Below are 16,813 nucleotides of genomic sequence, written 5' to 3'. Positions count from 1 at the left end.
ATCTGTCATTCTGCCCCTGAACAAGGCTGTTAACCCACTGTTCCTAGGCCATCATTGTAAATAAGAATTTGTTCTTAACTGACTTGCCTAGTTAAATAAAGGTTAAATATATTTTTTTAAATACATGATCTTTTATATCAATAGCAGTCAGTCATTAATTATTATTTACATAATATCAGTCATCTGAAAGTTGTAAAATTCTTGGTTATCTATGAACCCAGCCTTTACTATGAATCATCCATCCACATTTGCGCAATTATTTATTTACTAACTAATTAAACAATTACAGAATATACAATACATAACATTATACAGTAAATACCATCCCTAGTGGACTAAACAAAAACAGTTTGGTTATAACACAATAGATTCAGAGATAATAAAGGGGAGGTACAGAAGGAAGACTAAGGAATGGGTCACTATCGGACATGGGAAACTATTCTCACAAATACCTATGCCACTAATGAACGCTCGTTCGGAGAAAGGTAATGCATTGTATTTATGTGAAGCTGCCTTCGATAGTTGAGCTGGTGTGAGGCTTTGGTTTGCCCAGTTGATGTCGCCATTGTCCTTTGTTGATTCTTCTGGGTCAATGTTCTTACTAGATTTGCTACCTTTCCAGCTGCAGTCTGTTGGGCTGTAATCTAGGACTCACTTCTTGAGTGATCAATAGTTCAGAGTTCATACCATTTCAAGTGTGGAGCAAGCTCTCACATGTTCTGGCCTGTAGATTGGAAATTACAATTAGCCCTTTTTAAACATGAGGACCTCATGGTATTTGGAACTGAGGTGACTTTTCATCACAGGAGCTTATATTCTAGAGTGGAAAAGGGGTTGGTTCATCATATCCAACCAATGTCTATTCACTTGGGCGTGGCTACTGACTGGGCACAAGTTACCAAAAACAAAGATTTTCATTTTAGAAGATGATGAAATCACATCTTTTCAAAAGTATTCTTATACTTCGTTAGACATTTTATCCCACATTCAGATGCAAGCCTCATAACTGAGGAACCTGTCTAAACAGAGTTAGGGTAATGTGGCTGTGTTGTATTTCATGAGGTCACAAACATGAAACAAAACAGACCGGGTCGTAGCTGGCTTCTCCACTGACCATTTCCACATTCTCTAAATTAGGAATAATGTTTAATTCTCCAATTCGGGAGGTAGGAGTATTTGGCGGGAGAGTCCCTTTGTCTTACTGTGACACTCTCCATACTGCATGTTGCAAGGGAGAAGAGGGCCTCTGCCAGGAATTTATGGAGCTGTTGCAAAAAACTGCCCCCTCCTAAGGAGGGGGGGTCACATCTCTGCTAGAGGGCTGGCGTCATGACATCTGTCAGACGCTGAATGTTTGGATAATATTTATAAATAAATGTGTTTCCGGTCTACTGTGAGTGAGGTTGCTTGTCAGGTAATGTTCATTTTATTTCACCTTTTATTTATCCAGGTAGGCCAGTTGAGAACAAGTTTTCATTTACAACTGTGATCTGGCCAAGATAAAGCAAAGCAGTGTGACACAAACACAGAGTTACGCATGGGATAAACAAACATACAGTCAATAACACATTAGAAAAATCTATATGCAGTGTGTGCAAATGTAGTAAGATTAGGGAGGTAAGGCAATAAATAGGCCATAGTGGCAAAATAATGACAATTTAGCATTAACACTGGAGTGATAGATGTGCAGAAAATGAATGTGCAAGTAGAGATACTGGGGTGCAAAGGAGCAAACAAAAGAATAATATGGGGATGAGGTAGTTGGGTTGTGTACAGGTGCAATGATCGGTAAGCTGCTCTGACAGCTGATGCTTAAAGTTAGTGAGGGTGATATAAGTCTCCAGCTTCAGTGATTTTTGCAATTTGTTCCAGTCATTGGCAGCAGAGAACTGGATGGAAAGGCATCCAAAGGAGGAGTTGGCTTTGGGAATGACCAATAAAATATACCTGCTGGAGCACGTGCTACGGGTGGGTGCTGCTATGGTGATCAGTGAGCTGAGATAAAGCGGGGATTTACCTAGCAAAGACTTATAGATGACCTGGAGCCAGTGGGTTTTGCGACGAATATGAATCGAGGGCCAGCCAACGAGAGCATACAGGTCGCAGTGGTGGGTGGTATATGGGGCTTTGGTGACTAAACTGATGGCACTGTGATAGATGACATCCAATTTGCTGAGTAGAGTGTTTGAGGCTATTTTGTAAATGACATCGCTAAAGTCGAGGATCGGTAGGATAGTCAGTTTTACGAGGGTATGTTTGGAAGCATGAGTGAAGGAGGCTTTGTTGCGAAATAGGAAGCTGATTCTAGATTTAATTTTGGATTGGAAATGTGAGATGCTTAATGTGAGTCTGGAAGGAGAGTTTACAGTCTAACCAGACACCTAGGTATTTGTAGTTGTCCACATATTCTAAGTCAGAACCGTCCAGGGTAGTGATGCAAGATGGGCGGGCAGCGATCGGTTGAAGAGCATGCATTTAGTTTTACTTGCACTTAAGAGCAGTTGGAGGCCACGGAAGGAGTGTTGTATGGCATCGAAGCTCATTTGGAGGTTTGTTAACAGTGCCCAAAGAAGGGCCAGAAGTATACAGAATGGTGTCGTCTGCATAGAGGTAGATCAGATAATCACCAGTAGCAAGAGTGACATCATTGATGTATACAGAGAAAATAGCCCCAGAATTGAACTCTGTGGCACCCCCATAGAGACTGACAGAAGTCCGGACAACAGTGGACTCTATCTGAGAAGTAGTTGGTGAACCAGGTGAGGCATTCATTTGAGAAACCAAGGCTGTTGAATCTGCCAATAAGAATGCGGTGATTGACAGGGTTGAAAGCCTTGGCCAGGTCGATGAATACGGCTGCACAGTATCGTCTTTTATCGATGGCGGTTACGATATCGTTTAGGACCTTGAGCGTGGCTGAGGTGCACCCATGACCAGCTCGGAAACCAGATTGCATAGCGGAGAAGGTACGGTGGGATTCGAAATACAAGACCATGGTGCTTGCCTACGGAGCTGTGAGGGGAACGGCACCTCAGTACCTCCAGGCTCTGATCAGGCCCTACACCCAAATAAGGGCACTGCGTTCATCCACCTCTGGCCTGCTCGCCTCCCTACCACTGAGGAAGTACAGTTCCCGCTCAGCCCAGTCAAAACTGTTCGCTGCTCTGGCTCCCCAATGGTGGAACAAACTCCCTCACGACGCCAGGACAGCGGAGTCAATCACCACCTTCCGGAGACACCTGAAACCCCACCTCTTTAAGGAATACTTAGGATAGGATAAAGTAATCCTTCTCCCCCCTTAAAATATTTAGATGCACTATTGTAAAGTGGCTGTTCCACTGGATGTCATAAGGTGAATGCACCAATTTGTAAGTCGCTCTGGATAAGAGCGTCTGCTAAATGACTTAAATGTAAATGTAAATGAAATGATCGGTGATCTGTTAACTTGGCTTCCGAAGACTTTAGAAACGGAGGGCAGGATGGATATAGGTCTGTAACAGTTTGGGTCTAGAGTGTCTCCCCCTTTGAAGAGGGTTATGACCATGGCAGCTTTCCAATCTTTAGGAATCTCAGACAATGTGAAAGAGCGTTTGAACAAGTTGGTAATAAGGGTTGCAACAATTTCGGCAGATAATTTTAGAACGAGAGGGTCCAGATTGTCTAGCCCTGATTTGTAGGGTTCCAGATTCTGTAGCTCTTTCAGAACATGAACAATCTGTATTTGGGTGAAGGAGAAATAGGGGCGGCTTGGGCAAGTTGCTGTGGGGGTCAGCATGGCCAGCCACTTGTTGAAAATGCTTATTGAAAATCTTGATTATCGTAGATTTATCGGTGGTGACAGTGTTTCCTAGCCTCAGTGCAGTGGGCAGCTGGGAGGATGTGCTCTTATTCTCCATGGACTTTAGTGTCCCAGAACATTTTGGAGTTTGCTACAGGATGCAAATTTCTGTTTGAAAAAGCTAGCCTTTGCTTTTCTATGCATAGTAGAATCATTCAGGGATTTTTCCTATATAGCTACATATTTTCCAGAAATAAATGTGATTATTTTTACACACGGATCTAAATATGTAATTGATGGTCAACTCCAGTCCTCGAGGGCCTGATTGGTGTCATACTTTTGCCCCAGCCCCAGCTAACACACCTGACTTCAATAATCAACAACAAAAAAAGATATATATAATTCCCATAAAACCTAGCGGTTTTTCTACCATTCATTTTTCCCATAAGGGTTTTTAGAAACATTTGAAAATAAGGGCTGTGTTTCATGTAGGCTTAGCCTGGCGTGACGTTACTTAGCTGCAAGTAAGCATTTCGTTGGACGATGTATACCATGCGTATCCCAAACACATGACTAATACAACTTGAAACTGAAACTAATCATGATCTTCAGTTTAGAATGTAATTTGTTTAATATGCTGTGTTTGCTACAGATGGGGAAAAAGTGAGACACCTCTCACGCCCCCGAAGACTGAAGTTGCCCGTCCTTGAAATGCACTACATGACCAAAAGTATGTGGAGATCTGCTTGTCAAACATCTCATTCCAAAATCATGGGCATTAATATGGAGTTGGCCCACCTTTTGCTGCTATAACAGCCTCCACTCCTCTGGGAAGGCTTTCCACTACATGTTGGGACATTTCTGCAGGGACTTGGTTCCATTCAGCCACAACAGCGTTAGTGAGGTCGGGCACACAAAGTCGCCCGGGGCAGAAATGTCACAAACTGACTTGTTGGAAAATGTGGCATTCAATGATTGTGCCACATTGAAAGTCACGGAGTTGATCCTTGAAAACATATATAGAACCAGTCCTTCCCACCCCTGTATCAACCCCTAGCCTATCCAGTGGCGACCCATCATTCAGGGCAGAGCCCCACCTGTTGGTTTTTTTTTGGGGGGGGGTGGCTTTCCTGTTTTGCATGTTATTTTGGCATTAATATGTGTAACATATCAAACGATATAGATCATTGAGTTAATAAAGCCGTGTACAAACATCGTTTATTTTTTGGCAGCTCCTAAATGCAGGTGTGTCAGCCAAGCTCAGTGCTTTCTATGGTGGTTGGGCAAGCCAGCAGAAAATACGGAGCGTTGAGCTGTGATTGGCTCAATTTTCTGTCACTCATGGGTACTTTACATCACTGACAAATGTAAGAGGAGACATTGAAAGTTCTAGCTGCTGCCACAGAAGTGCCCATCCAAGAAGGCCACAGATAAAATGTCAAATCACGTTATATCTACAGTAGCTTTGATTGAACTGATCATGTCAACGTCATACTTTAAAAATCTTAGCTAGCAGTCATCATGAATCAAATGATAATCTACTGGGAAATCCTTTTTAATCATTGTCATATGAAGATAAATTATAGATAAAACGCATCGGTGGACAAACATAACACAAGTTGGAAAATTGCAAATTCAATAAGTGGTTTGGAAGGAATCAGTGACAGTGGCTGTGTGGTCCCAAATCTGGGATTAAGGGGCTCTTTTCCAAGTTTAAAATGATGAGGACCGCCGCACCACCTTCCTGTTCAAATGAGCCAAGCACAACAATGTGAGTCCAAAAATGTACTGTCTTTCTGCTTCATAAATGCTGTAACATGCAAGGGAGATATGTATACTGTAGCTGAGAAAGTAATACTAAGTGAATGTTGTGGAGTAAGGTGTTAGTAGTCCATGTGCCTCACCCCAGTAATTTGGTTTATTTACCCCTCATAATTTCACCCACTGTTCTGACTGTTCTACTGTTGACTATAACCTGTTTTAGAGAAATGTAATCATTGAATATTGTAAGAGCTTTCATTGTCTGCTTATATGCCCCATTTATTTATCCTACATTTCTAACTTGGTGTACAGGGAGAGCACTGTAAGAACGCCCATGTTCTGAATTCTGTCGCTGTACATTTCAAAAGTGTTAAACAAATAGTTATATTGACTAACAGACAGTTATATTGCCTGTCCTAGCTCGCGCATTGTCGTAAACCAAATTACAGATTGCCTCTTATCTGCTTGTCGTCCCCTTATGCAATAGTTTGTACATCTCAATTGTCATTAGAAACCACATTTGTGCAGTATTCAGAAGTTTGGATGACTGAGGTGCCCAAAGTAAACCGCCTTTTACTCAGGTCTAGAAGCTAGGATATGCATACAATTGGTAGTATTGAATAGAAAACACTCTAAAGTTTCCAAAACTGTTAAAATAATCTGTCTGTGAGTATAACAGAACTGATATGGCAGGTGAAAACCAGAGGAGAGTCCATCCGGAATTTTTTGTTGTTGTTGAGCTCACCACTCATTGAAATTGCTGTCTTTGGGAATATCAATGGAATACCTCCCAGATTGCAGTTCCTAGGGCTTCCAGTAGATGTCAACAGTCTTTAGAAAGAGTTTCAGGCTTATTTTTTGAAAAATGAACTATAATTAGTAGTTTTTCTAGGTGGCTCCCATTTTGACTGTAATATTGTTGCGCATGTTTATTTACATATTGGGGTACCTGAGGATTGATTAGAAACGTTATTTGACTTGTTTGGAAAATATTTATTGGTCACTTTTGAGATTCATTTGTATGCATTTTGAATGACGGAAATCAGTGGATTACTGAATCAAGCGTGCCAACTAAACTGACCTTTTTGGGATATAAAGAAGGACTTTATCGAACAAAGGGACCATTTGTTATGTAGCTGGGACCCTTAGGATATAGCTATAGCTATAGCTTATAGCTATTTCTGACTTTTGTGACATCTCTGCTTGTTTGGAAAATGTTTAATGCTTTTGTATGAGGGGCGCTGTCCTCAGATAATCAAAAGCATGGTATGCTTTTGCCATAAAGCCTTTTTGAAATCTAACAAAGAGGCTGGATTAACAAGACGTTAAGCTTTTAAACTATGTAAAACACTTGTATTTTCATGAATGTTTAATATTTTGAATTTGCTGCTCTGCAATTTCACCGGATGTTGTCGAGGTGGGGCGTTAGTGGCACGCCTATCCCAAAGAGGGTGTTTAAGCAAGCCGAATGAACTGTTTCGCTGCCAGACAACGCTCCGCTGATAGCCAGGTGTAGCAGTGGTAAGATGTTGGGACAGCTTTATGTAGGCCCTAACAGTTTGTGGGCACCATTTGTCACTGTTATATAGTGCAATTAGTATATTGTTTAGTGTTGTGTAGTGTCATTGCTGGCATGCATTCCACTTTCCTTTTTTTCTTCGCCCCACCAAGATTTACATGCTAAAATCGCCACTGAGCCTATCAAGTCACCATAACAACAGATTATAGATCAGTGTTGTGACCCAACTCGTTTTCATACCATTCAGGTTCCCTGGTGCTTATTTGGTGCCTAGCGTTCTGCTGCAGGTGAGCATCCCAGCTTGCGTTGCAACTTGTCAAGCCGAGGGAGAGATGGGATAGGAAAATGGAAGAGGGAAATAAAGAAGGGCTTTTGAATTTCTGGATTTCTTTTGAGTTTGAGGTAAAATATTAAGATAAAGAAAACGCTTTGTTAGGGATCGATTATCGGTGTTTCCGACGGGAGTAACCATGTTGCGTCACAAATGTCTGATTCAAGCTCAAAGGTGTTGTAATGGCCTGGTTGTATTTAGACTTTCGTGTGCGCTTTAGTTACAGTAGTTAGCTACATGTTAAAAGACATTGCAAATGTAGTCAAGGTTAGGGGGCTAGCAATTCAACGATTGCTGATGTCATTGGTGTTATGTGATTTTTAACTAGTTGTAACAACAACGGTGAAGAAAATGTGCTTCTTGAAGCTAGCCATAGCATCAATAGTCTGCCAGTTGCTAGCTAGGTAAACTTGCCATTCAGTGTAATGATGACGTTAGCTTACTTACTTGTTAGCTAGCTACTTAGTTGTCACTCGACCCCTAGTTTGTGAACCAGTTTAAATGGACTATTTTGAGTCCACATCCCTTCTTGACAAGCTACCTTTTATACTTCATGGCATATTGTTACACCTACTATAATGTACAACAAATATTATTCCCAATAATTTACTAAAATGAAAGATAGCTGTGTGGCCTGACCAGTTCTGCTGCAGAATAATTCATTCAGCCATTCGCAAACCTATCCCTCATTTACCAAAAGAACCCATCTAAACCGATACAGTGAATACCTGGAAATGATGGCACAAACCCATAAATGCCATAAACCCTTGTGTCAACATGAGCAGATAGCTATGTCCATTAACAGTAAAATATTAGTCTGCCCTCCCCATATCCTGGAAACCCGACGTTGAATTTCATTGAATTCTACATTGGACATAAATGAGCGATTGTATCAGGAGAGCTTTCTCTCAGGACATAAAAATCTATTTTAACTTACTTTACCAGTTGTCTGTGTGGTAGGTCCTTTGAAGGTAGGAATGACAATATATCCACAGGAAAGTATATTTACATAAACATTTCAAAGCACTGTTAGTGCCTATAGTGCATAAGATAAATACATAAAGTATATCATACAGTACATTCAAAGTAGACCTCTTGACTTTTTGTTACATTACAGCCTTATTCTAAAATTGATTACATTTATTGTTTTTCTTATCAATCTCCACACAATACCTCATAATGACAAAGCGAAAACAGGTTTTCATTTTGTTTTGCAAATGTATAAAAATAAAAACAGAACTACCTTATTTCTATAGTCTTCAGACCCTTTGCTATGAGACTCAAAATTGAGCTCAGGTGCATCTTGTTTCCATTGATCATCCTTGAGATGTTTCTACAACTTGAGTCCACCTGTGGCGAATTCATTTGATTGGACATGATTTGGAAAGGCACACACCTGTCTATATAAGGTCCCACTGTTGACAGTGCATGTCAGCAACAAAAAAAACAAGTCATGAGGTCAAGAGAATTGTGTCGAGGCACAGATCTGGGAAAGGGTACTAAAACATTCCTGAAGCATTGAAGGTCCCCAAGAACAGTGGCCTCCATCATTCTTAAATGGAGGAAGTCTGGAACCAACAACACTCTTCCTAGAGCTGGCTGCCTGGCCAAACTGAGAAATTGGGGGAGGGCATTGGCCAGGGAGCTGACCAAGAACCCGATGGTGACTTTGACAGAGCTCCAGAGTTCCTCTGTGGAGATGGGAGAACCTTCAATAAGGACAACCATCTCTGCAGCACTACACCAATCAGGCTTTTGTGATAGAGTGGCTAGACGGAAGCCACTCCTCAGTGAAAGACCCATGACAGCCCGGTTGAAGTTTGCCAAAAGGCACCTAAAGGACTCTGACCATGAGAAACAAGATTCTCTGGTCTGATGAAACCAAGGTTGAAATCTTTGGCTTGAATGCCAAGTGTCATGTTCGAAGGAAACCTGGCACCATCCCTAAAAGGAAGCGTGGTGGCAGCATCATGCTGTGGGGATATTTTGCTGTGACTGGGAGACAAGTTAGGATCGAGTGAAAGATGAACGGAGCAAAGTACAGAGAGATCTTTGATGAAAACCTGCTCTAGAGCGCTCAGGACCTCAGACTGGGGTGAAGGTTCACCTTCCAACAGGACAACGACCCTAAGCACACAGCCAAGACAATATAGGAGTGGCTTCAGGAAAAGTCCCGGATTTGAACCTGATCAAACATCTGTAGAAAGACCTGAAAATAGCTGTGCAGCGACCACTCCCCATCCAACCTGACAGAGCTTGAGGATCTACTGAGAAGAATGGGAGAAACTCCCCAAAAACAGGTGTGCCAAGCTTGTAATGTCAAACCCAAGAAAACTTGAGGTTGAAATTGCTGCCAAAGGTGCTTCAACATAGTAAAGGGCCTGAATACTTAAGTGAATGTAATATTTTGTTTTTCATTTTAATACATGTGCAAATATTTCTAAAGCTGTTTTTGCTTTTGTCTTTATGTGGTATTATGTGTAGATGAGGGGGGGGGACAATTGAATCCATTTTAGAATAAGGCTGTAACGTAACAAAATGTGGGAAAAGTAAAAGGGTCTGAATACTTTCTGAATGCATGATACATATACGCGCGTACATGTTGAGCTTGTGCACGTGTTTAAATGGTTCTGCTTGTGCTTCAGGTGCTAGAGATACTTTCCTGTGGTTATGTTGTTTCACATGCCTGCCTGCAGAAGGACTATCCACACGGACTACCAGTGAAGTTTTATTCAACATTCTGGCTCGTAGAGGTCCAAACGCTTATTTCTACCCGACGTTGAATCCAATGCAGTTTAACATCGGATCTCCTCTCCCCATAGACTCATCTTGAACCTAACCTAGGTGCATTCACATAATGCAAATATTATAGAATATGGTATATTCAGTGGTTGAGAGTCCAGGACAGCCACAGATTGTTAATACCCGTCACTCAATACCTTTTCTCTTCTCTGATGTATCAAGCCACCACACACAACTCCTAGGTCATCATCAGTGCAATAATGTCACATCAGCTGACCTAGGTTATCTATCCTTGTTACAGAGCAAGATGTTAGGACAATGGCCACATAAATATGAACAATGTAATACAGTATTACACAGGATTGTTGGGGCGGTACTACAGCCTATATCCACCAGGTCACTGTACAGCAGAAAGGTCATTCTACACCCTCAGAACCACATATCTGCTGGAGGGTTTGTGAATAACCTTGTCTGTGTTCTCTGTGAGACCATGTCGCTCCTGATGCTGGCTGTTCTCCTGTCCTCTCTCCAGAGCCCCTGGCCTTTGAGGACGGGACCACCGCACACATCCACCACACACCCAAAGGTATATTAACATCAAACCTGGGCCAGGTTAGGCTTGGTGAAAGCAATAGTTGTTGTCACCTTGTTTTCTTTGGTCCAGTCCCTCACACATCAGTTAGTATTACTTCTCAAAAGGATGGAAGGAAAGGGATCTCAAACATCATCTAACCCCTGCAGATTGGTATGACCCCAGTGCTGTGGAGGCAGTGCAGCTGGACGATGGCAGCACAGCGTACATCCACCACCACTTGGGCTTGCAGTTTGGCAGCACAATCCTGACTGCAGCTGTATAACGTCTTGAGGATCTGAGGGGCTATGCCAAATTTCCTCAGTTGCTGAAAGGTTGAAGAGGCGCCCCTGTTTACTGTAGTCTACAATCACCTCCTTGGTTTTGCTGACATTTAGGAAGAGGCTGTTGTCCTGGCACCACTCTTCCAGGGCTCTAACCTCCTCCCTGTGGTCTGTCTCGTCGTCGGCAATCAGGCCCACCAACTTCGTGTCGTCGTGGGTGTACAGTGAGTACAGGAGGGGGCTGAGCACACATCCTTGAGGGGCCCCTGTGTGAGGGTCAGTGAGGGTCAGTGTGGCAGCGGTGTTGTTGCCTTCCCTCACCAGCTGGTGTCTACCCGTCAGGAAGTCCAGGATCCAGTTGCAGAGGGAGGTGTTCAGACCCCCGGGCCTGAGCTCAATGAGCTTGAAGGGGACTATGGTGTTGAAAGCTCAGCTGTAGTCAATGAACAGCATTCTCACATAGGTATTCCTCTTGTCCAGATGGGATAGAGCCGAGTGCAGCGCAATGACGATTGCGTCGCGCGTGGATCTATTGGAGTGGTATGCACATTGTAGTGGGTCCAGTGTGTCAGTTAAGGTGGAGCTGATGTGGTCCTTGAATAGCTTCTCAAAGCACTTCACGATGACAGAAGTCAGTGCTACAGGGCGATAGTCATTTAGGCAAGTTACCTTTGTTTGCTTGGAGACCGGATCAATGGCGGACATCATGAAGCATGATTACAGACTGGGGCGGGAAGAGGTTGAGTGTGTCCGTAAACACTCCAGCCCGCTGGTCTGCGGCATGCTCTGAGGCCGCCGCCTGGGATACCGTCTGGGCCGGCTGCCTTGCGAGTATTCACACACAGTCTTACTCACGTTGGCCATAGAGATCGAGAGCACACAGTCCCTCCTCCGAGAGCACTGGGGGCCCTCCTAGGAGGGTCGGTATTGTTTACCTCTGAGTCAGCAGAAAAAGTGTTTTAGCTGGTCTGGGAGAAGGGCATCAGTGTTTGCCACACAGTTGGCTTTCCCTTTATAAGCCATAATCGTTTTTAGTCCTTTCCACATGCGTCGCCACCTCAAGATACCAAACACCACACACTTGTTACCAAGTGACAAGATGTGAATGTTATACTAACGTTGCCCCCTGTCTTGTCAGGTGCATGAGCGGGCTCACACAGCTGTCCGGCCATACAGGTGTGACGTGTTGATGTGTGGAAAGGCGTTTGCCACAGGTTACGGGCTGAAGTGTCACCTTGCGAACACACACTGGAGAGAAACCACACAAGTGTCCTGAAGACGTATGCTTCAAGGCCTTCAAAACCTCCGAGGACCTCCAGAAACACGTCCGCACACACACAGGTAGCAGGACACACACACAGGTAGCAGGACACACACACACCCTGCATCTTGGGGCGGCAGGGTAGCCTAGTGGTTAGAGCATTGGACTAGTAACTGAAAGGTTGCAAGTTCAAATCCCCGAGCTGACAAGGTACAAAATATGTCGTTCTGCCCCTGAACAGGCAGTTAACCCACTGTTCCTAGGCCGTCATTGAAAATAAGAATTTGTTCTTAACTGACTTGCCTAGTAAAATAAAGGTAAAATAAAAAAATAAAAAATAAAAAAATTAAATCTTTCCCCCACCACTTCTTTCCTCAGCCCCCCCCCCCTCTTTTTCTGTCACTTTCTCTTTCCATCAGTCTCCTCATATCTCTACTTCTACACTGTGTGTAGAAAACAGGAATGCCTGCTCTTTCGGTAACATAGGGGTGGCCAGGTGAATCCAGGTGAAAGCTATGATCTCTTACTGATGTCACCTGTCATATCCACTTCAATCAGTGTAGATGAAGGAGAGGAGACCGGTTAAATAATTATTTTTTTAGCCTTGAAACATGAATTGTGTATGTGTGCCATTCAGAGCAAGACAAAATATCTAAGTGCCTTTGAACAGGGTCTGGTAATAGGTGCCAGGCGCATCAGTTTGAGTGTGTCAAGAACTGCAGCGCTGCTGGGTTTTTCACGCTCAACAGTTTACCATGTGTATCAAGAATGGTCCACCACCCACCCAAATGACATCTAGCCAACAACAGCCAGTGGTCGAAAATGGGTCATTGATGAAAGAGGACAAAGGAGGCTGACACGAATTGTGCAGAGCAACAGACGGGATACAGTTCATCAACTGACAGTCCAGTACAACATTGGTGCCCAAAGACCCATCAAATGAATGCACAACTCGTTGTAGCTTGACACGAATGGGGTATGGCAGTCGATGACCTGAGTTTCACTTCCTTCAGCAAAAAATAATAATAAAAAATGTGGTTGCAATGAGCTAAGGAACGAAAACACTGGACACTGGAGAATTAGAAAAACATTTCCTGGTCTGATGAATCCCGGTTCCTGCTGTTTCATGCTGATGGGAGGGCTAGGGTATGGCGAAAACCACGAGTCCTTGCATATATGTTATGCCGCGTGTCATGATTGCAGGCTAGTGATGATGGTGTGGGGTGTGTTTTCATGGCACACGTTGGGCCCCTTGATAAAAGTGAAGCCACCGTATATCTGAACATCGTTTCCAATCAGGTGCATCCCTTCCTGGCGGCAGTGTATCTATCTGCAAATTGAGTTTTTCAGCAGGATAATGCCCCATGCCACAAGGCTAGGATTGTCCAGGAATGGTTCCACGAACATGACAGCCAACTTGACACAACTGTGGGAAGCATTGGAGTCAATATGGGCCAGCATCCCTGTGGAACACTTTCGACACCTTGTAGAGTCCATATACTGACAGATTGAGTCTGTTCTGAGGAAAAAAGGGGGGTTGCAACTCAATATTAGGAAGTTGTTCCTAATGTTTTGTACACCTCAGCGTAGACCTCTTACGCTCCCTCTCACTTTCTCTCGCTTTCTCCTTTTTGTCTTTCCCTCCTTTGTTTCCTTCCCTCTTGTTCGATGGGACACTATTAAAGTGCCCGTTCAAGGGCTGTACGTGCTCTTCCCCCATATCTTTCTTTCCTTCTCTCAATCTCTTCCCCTGACATTTTGTCTATCTCTCTGTCAGGTGAGAAGCCATTTTAAGTGTCCGTTTGAGGGCTGTGGTCGTTCCTTCACCACCTCGAACATCAGGAAGGTCCACATCAGAACACACACAGGAGAACGCCCCTACATGTGACCTGTACCCTCCTGTGGACGAAGCTTCGCCAGTGCCACCAACTACAAGAACCACATGAGAATACACACGGGTAGGACGCACCCCAAGATAAAACACACACACACACACTACTAATACTACATGAGACTACACACGGGTGAGCGATTACATGACTGTTTAGTTAGATACTTCACATGAAATAAGTACACCTCTTTCTCTCTCTCCCCTGCTCCCTCCCTCATTCTATCTCCCTCTCTCTCCTCTAGGAGAGAAGCCCTACCTGTGTACAGTACCTGGCTGTGGGAAGCGATTTACAGAGTACTCCAGCCTGTACAAGCACCATGTGGTTCACACACACTGCAAACCTTACACCTGCAACCACTGTGGCACAGCCCTCTACACTGGTCATGCACAAATGCATCACGCACAGACTTTGAGGCCACAGGGGACAGGGAAGGTATGTAGAGACACACACACACTCTTATAATAAACACCGGCTGTGAACTCATTTCCTCTTGAAGATCTTAACAGTATTCAATGCGTTGAGGGAGTTCTGTTAACCTGAGCCGCGGTGCAACGGTCCATGGCCCGTGACGTGAGCGGACAAAAGCGGTGAGGGAGGAGCTCCCTTCTCAAATTGAACAATAATCAGCTCCGCTCGGTCATGTTGTCAACAAGGCAGCATGGTGCGTTGTCCAGAAACATACAATCTATTATGTGAGAACACAATCCTACTCATGACTCCACGTGCTCCATCTAGTCTAGGCTACGTCACTTTTGTTTTAAGCCGACTTTGCCGCGGGCTTTGAACGGGGCACCTGGCTCATGACCGGGAGGCTGCCTACTTCCAAAACAAATGCAATCACTTTTAACACGGCGCTAACTCCTCTTACCGGAGTAACCCGGGCCAGATAATCGAATCCCCTCATTCGTTAATGACCCGCCTCTCCGTTTTCTCTTTTGCAAAAGCGATCAACGACCATTCACAGGTCTCCTTCCTGGAAGGGGCGGAGCAGAAAGAGGAAGGGTCGGATTCCCAAGACGTCATTGGCTCTCAGGTAGTCCTACTTTCCTATCTAGTGATTCCACTTGTGTGATATGGAATGAAAAGGGCATACATTTTCCATTCCCATTCTTTTGATAGCCGCATGCTCAGTTCTAGTACATGCTGTCACCACAGTCCCAAGCTGTTCTGTTTCTCCGAACTTGAGTGTATTATAAAAACAGTTGGTTCTCTTCTAGCAGGTGGGTCTGTCAGAAGAGGACCTACAGGTGCTTAGCACGGTTATCACCATCGTAATGCAGGACGGCACAACCATCTCTCTGCCGATCCAGCAGACGGACACGACCGCCATGGGACACCGCCACATTACCATGGTTACAGGGGAGGCCAAGGCGCTGCAGCAGGTAGGTTACACGCACGTACTCCTTAGCCCACACTAGGCTAAATGCATGAAGCAGTATTTGCTCTTGCATGTCAATGTTTGTGCTGTAAAGTGGATCATCATGTTTCTGGTGGTTTGTCTTTCCTCTCCAGGTTGCCATAGTGACTTCGGAGGGTGTTATGACAGGCAGCTCACTACCAGCAGGCGTGTGTGTGTGTGTGTGTGTGTGTGTGTGTGTGTGTGTGTGTGTGTGTGTGTGTGTGTGTGTGTGTGTGTGTGTGTGTGTGTGTGTGTGTGTGTGTGTGTGTGTGTGTGTGTGTGTGTGTGTGTGTGTGTGTGTGTGTGTGGAGGAGCAACAGACATTGGAGGAGGCCATCAGCATGGCGACAGCTGTCATCCAGCAGGGAGGGATGGTTCAGGACGTGGACACCTCAGAGGGGGGCTGGTGAGACACACCTACCCCCAAACAGCACCTTTCCCTGGGTACGACACGGAGCCAGCTCCAGAGCACTCCTGGAGCCCAGCCTCCTGTCACAAACACAGTGTGCGGATCTCAGAACTAATCAGAGAGAGAGAATCCGAGGGCCCGTTGTCATGGAGACTGGGTTAGAATGTTCAGATATGAGCAGATCAATGTGTGTTTGTTTAACCACAATACAGTAGCATACTCATGCTTCTGAGAAGCTGCAGCTCTACGAAAGCTAGCTAAAGTTCAGATTTCACCTCCAATCTTTGTAACCACAATACAATAATCATGATACAATAACTTTTGGTTTTGTTTTGCAACACTGACTGCAATGATTTTTCCAGGGCCAGTACTGTGTACTTTTACACATCAAGCTCTAAAACTTGGAAGTTTTGATTTGGAGAACACTCTCAAACAGATGAATTCTTTCACTGATGAATCTGCTCTGAGTGATGCTGTTGGTCTCAGGACCTAAAAGTTGCCTTGTCTAAATCGTTGAAGAAATGAACAAAATCACAGAGTCCAATATGATATCATGCTGTGCTATATATCTGGACCTGTGCTGAGGTATAAATTTGTCAATAAATAGTTATTGTGTGTGTGCGTGTGTGCGTGTTTGTTGTTCGACCAGACAATTTATCTGGGCATTATCTTTTCACCACCAGGGGTCAGACTCGCACCTAGAATACCCTGAACAATTACCATGTTTTGGAGGAAGTCCTTGATTCAGACAATTGCTGAATCGAAAAGTTTCTTGACTTCATAAACTGCAGGGAAAAAGTACAGGAAGGGGCTAATTGCAGCTAATTCTTTCCTAAATGTTACACTTTCCTTTGGGAAATACTTTT

At 44.1% G+C, this 16,813-nt stretch overlaps 1 pseudogene; it reads left to right on the top strand.

Annotated features, from left to right (window-relative positions):
- The first annotated feature begins 7,350 nt into the window (after positions 1-7,350).
- LOC124003821 lies at positions 7,351-16,527 on the top strand (annotated as a pseudogene).
- Positions 16,528-16,813: the final 286 nt, after the last annotated feature.

Source organism: Oncorhynchus gorbuscha, linkage group LG18, assembly GCF_021184085.1.
Source record: "Oncorhynchus gorbuscha isolate QuinsamMale2020 ecotype Even-year linkage group LG18, OgorEven_v1.0, whole genome shotgun sequence".
In the NCBI taxonomy this organism is placed as follows: Eukaryota; Metazoa; Chordata; class Actinopteri; order Salmoniformes; family Salmonidae; genus Oncorhynchus; species Oncorhynchus gorbuscha.
This window is presented reverse-complemented; position numbering and strand designations above follow the sequence as displayed.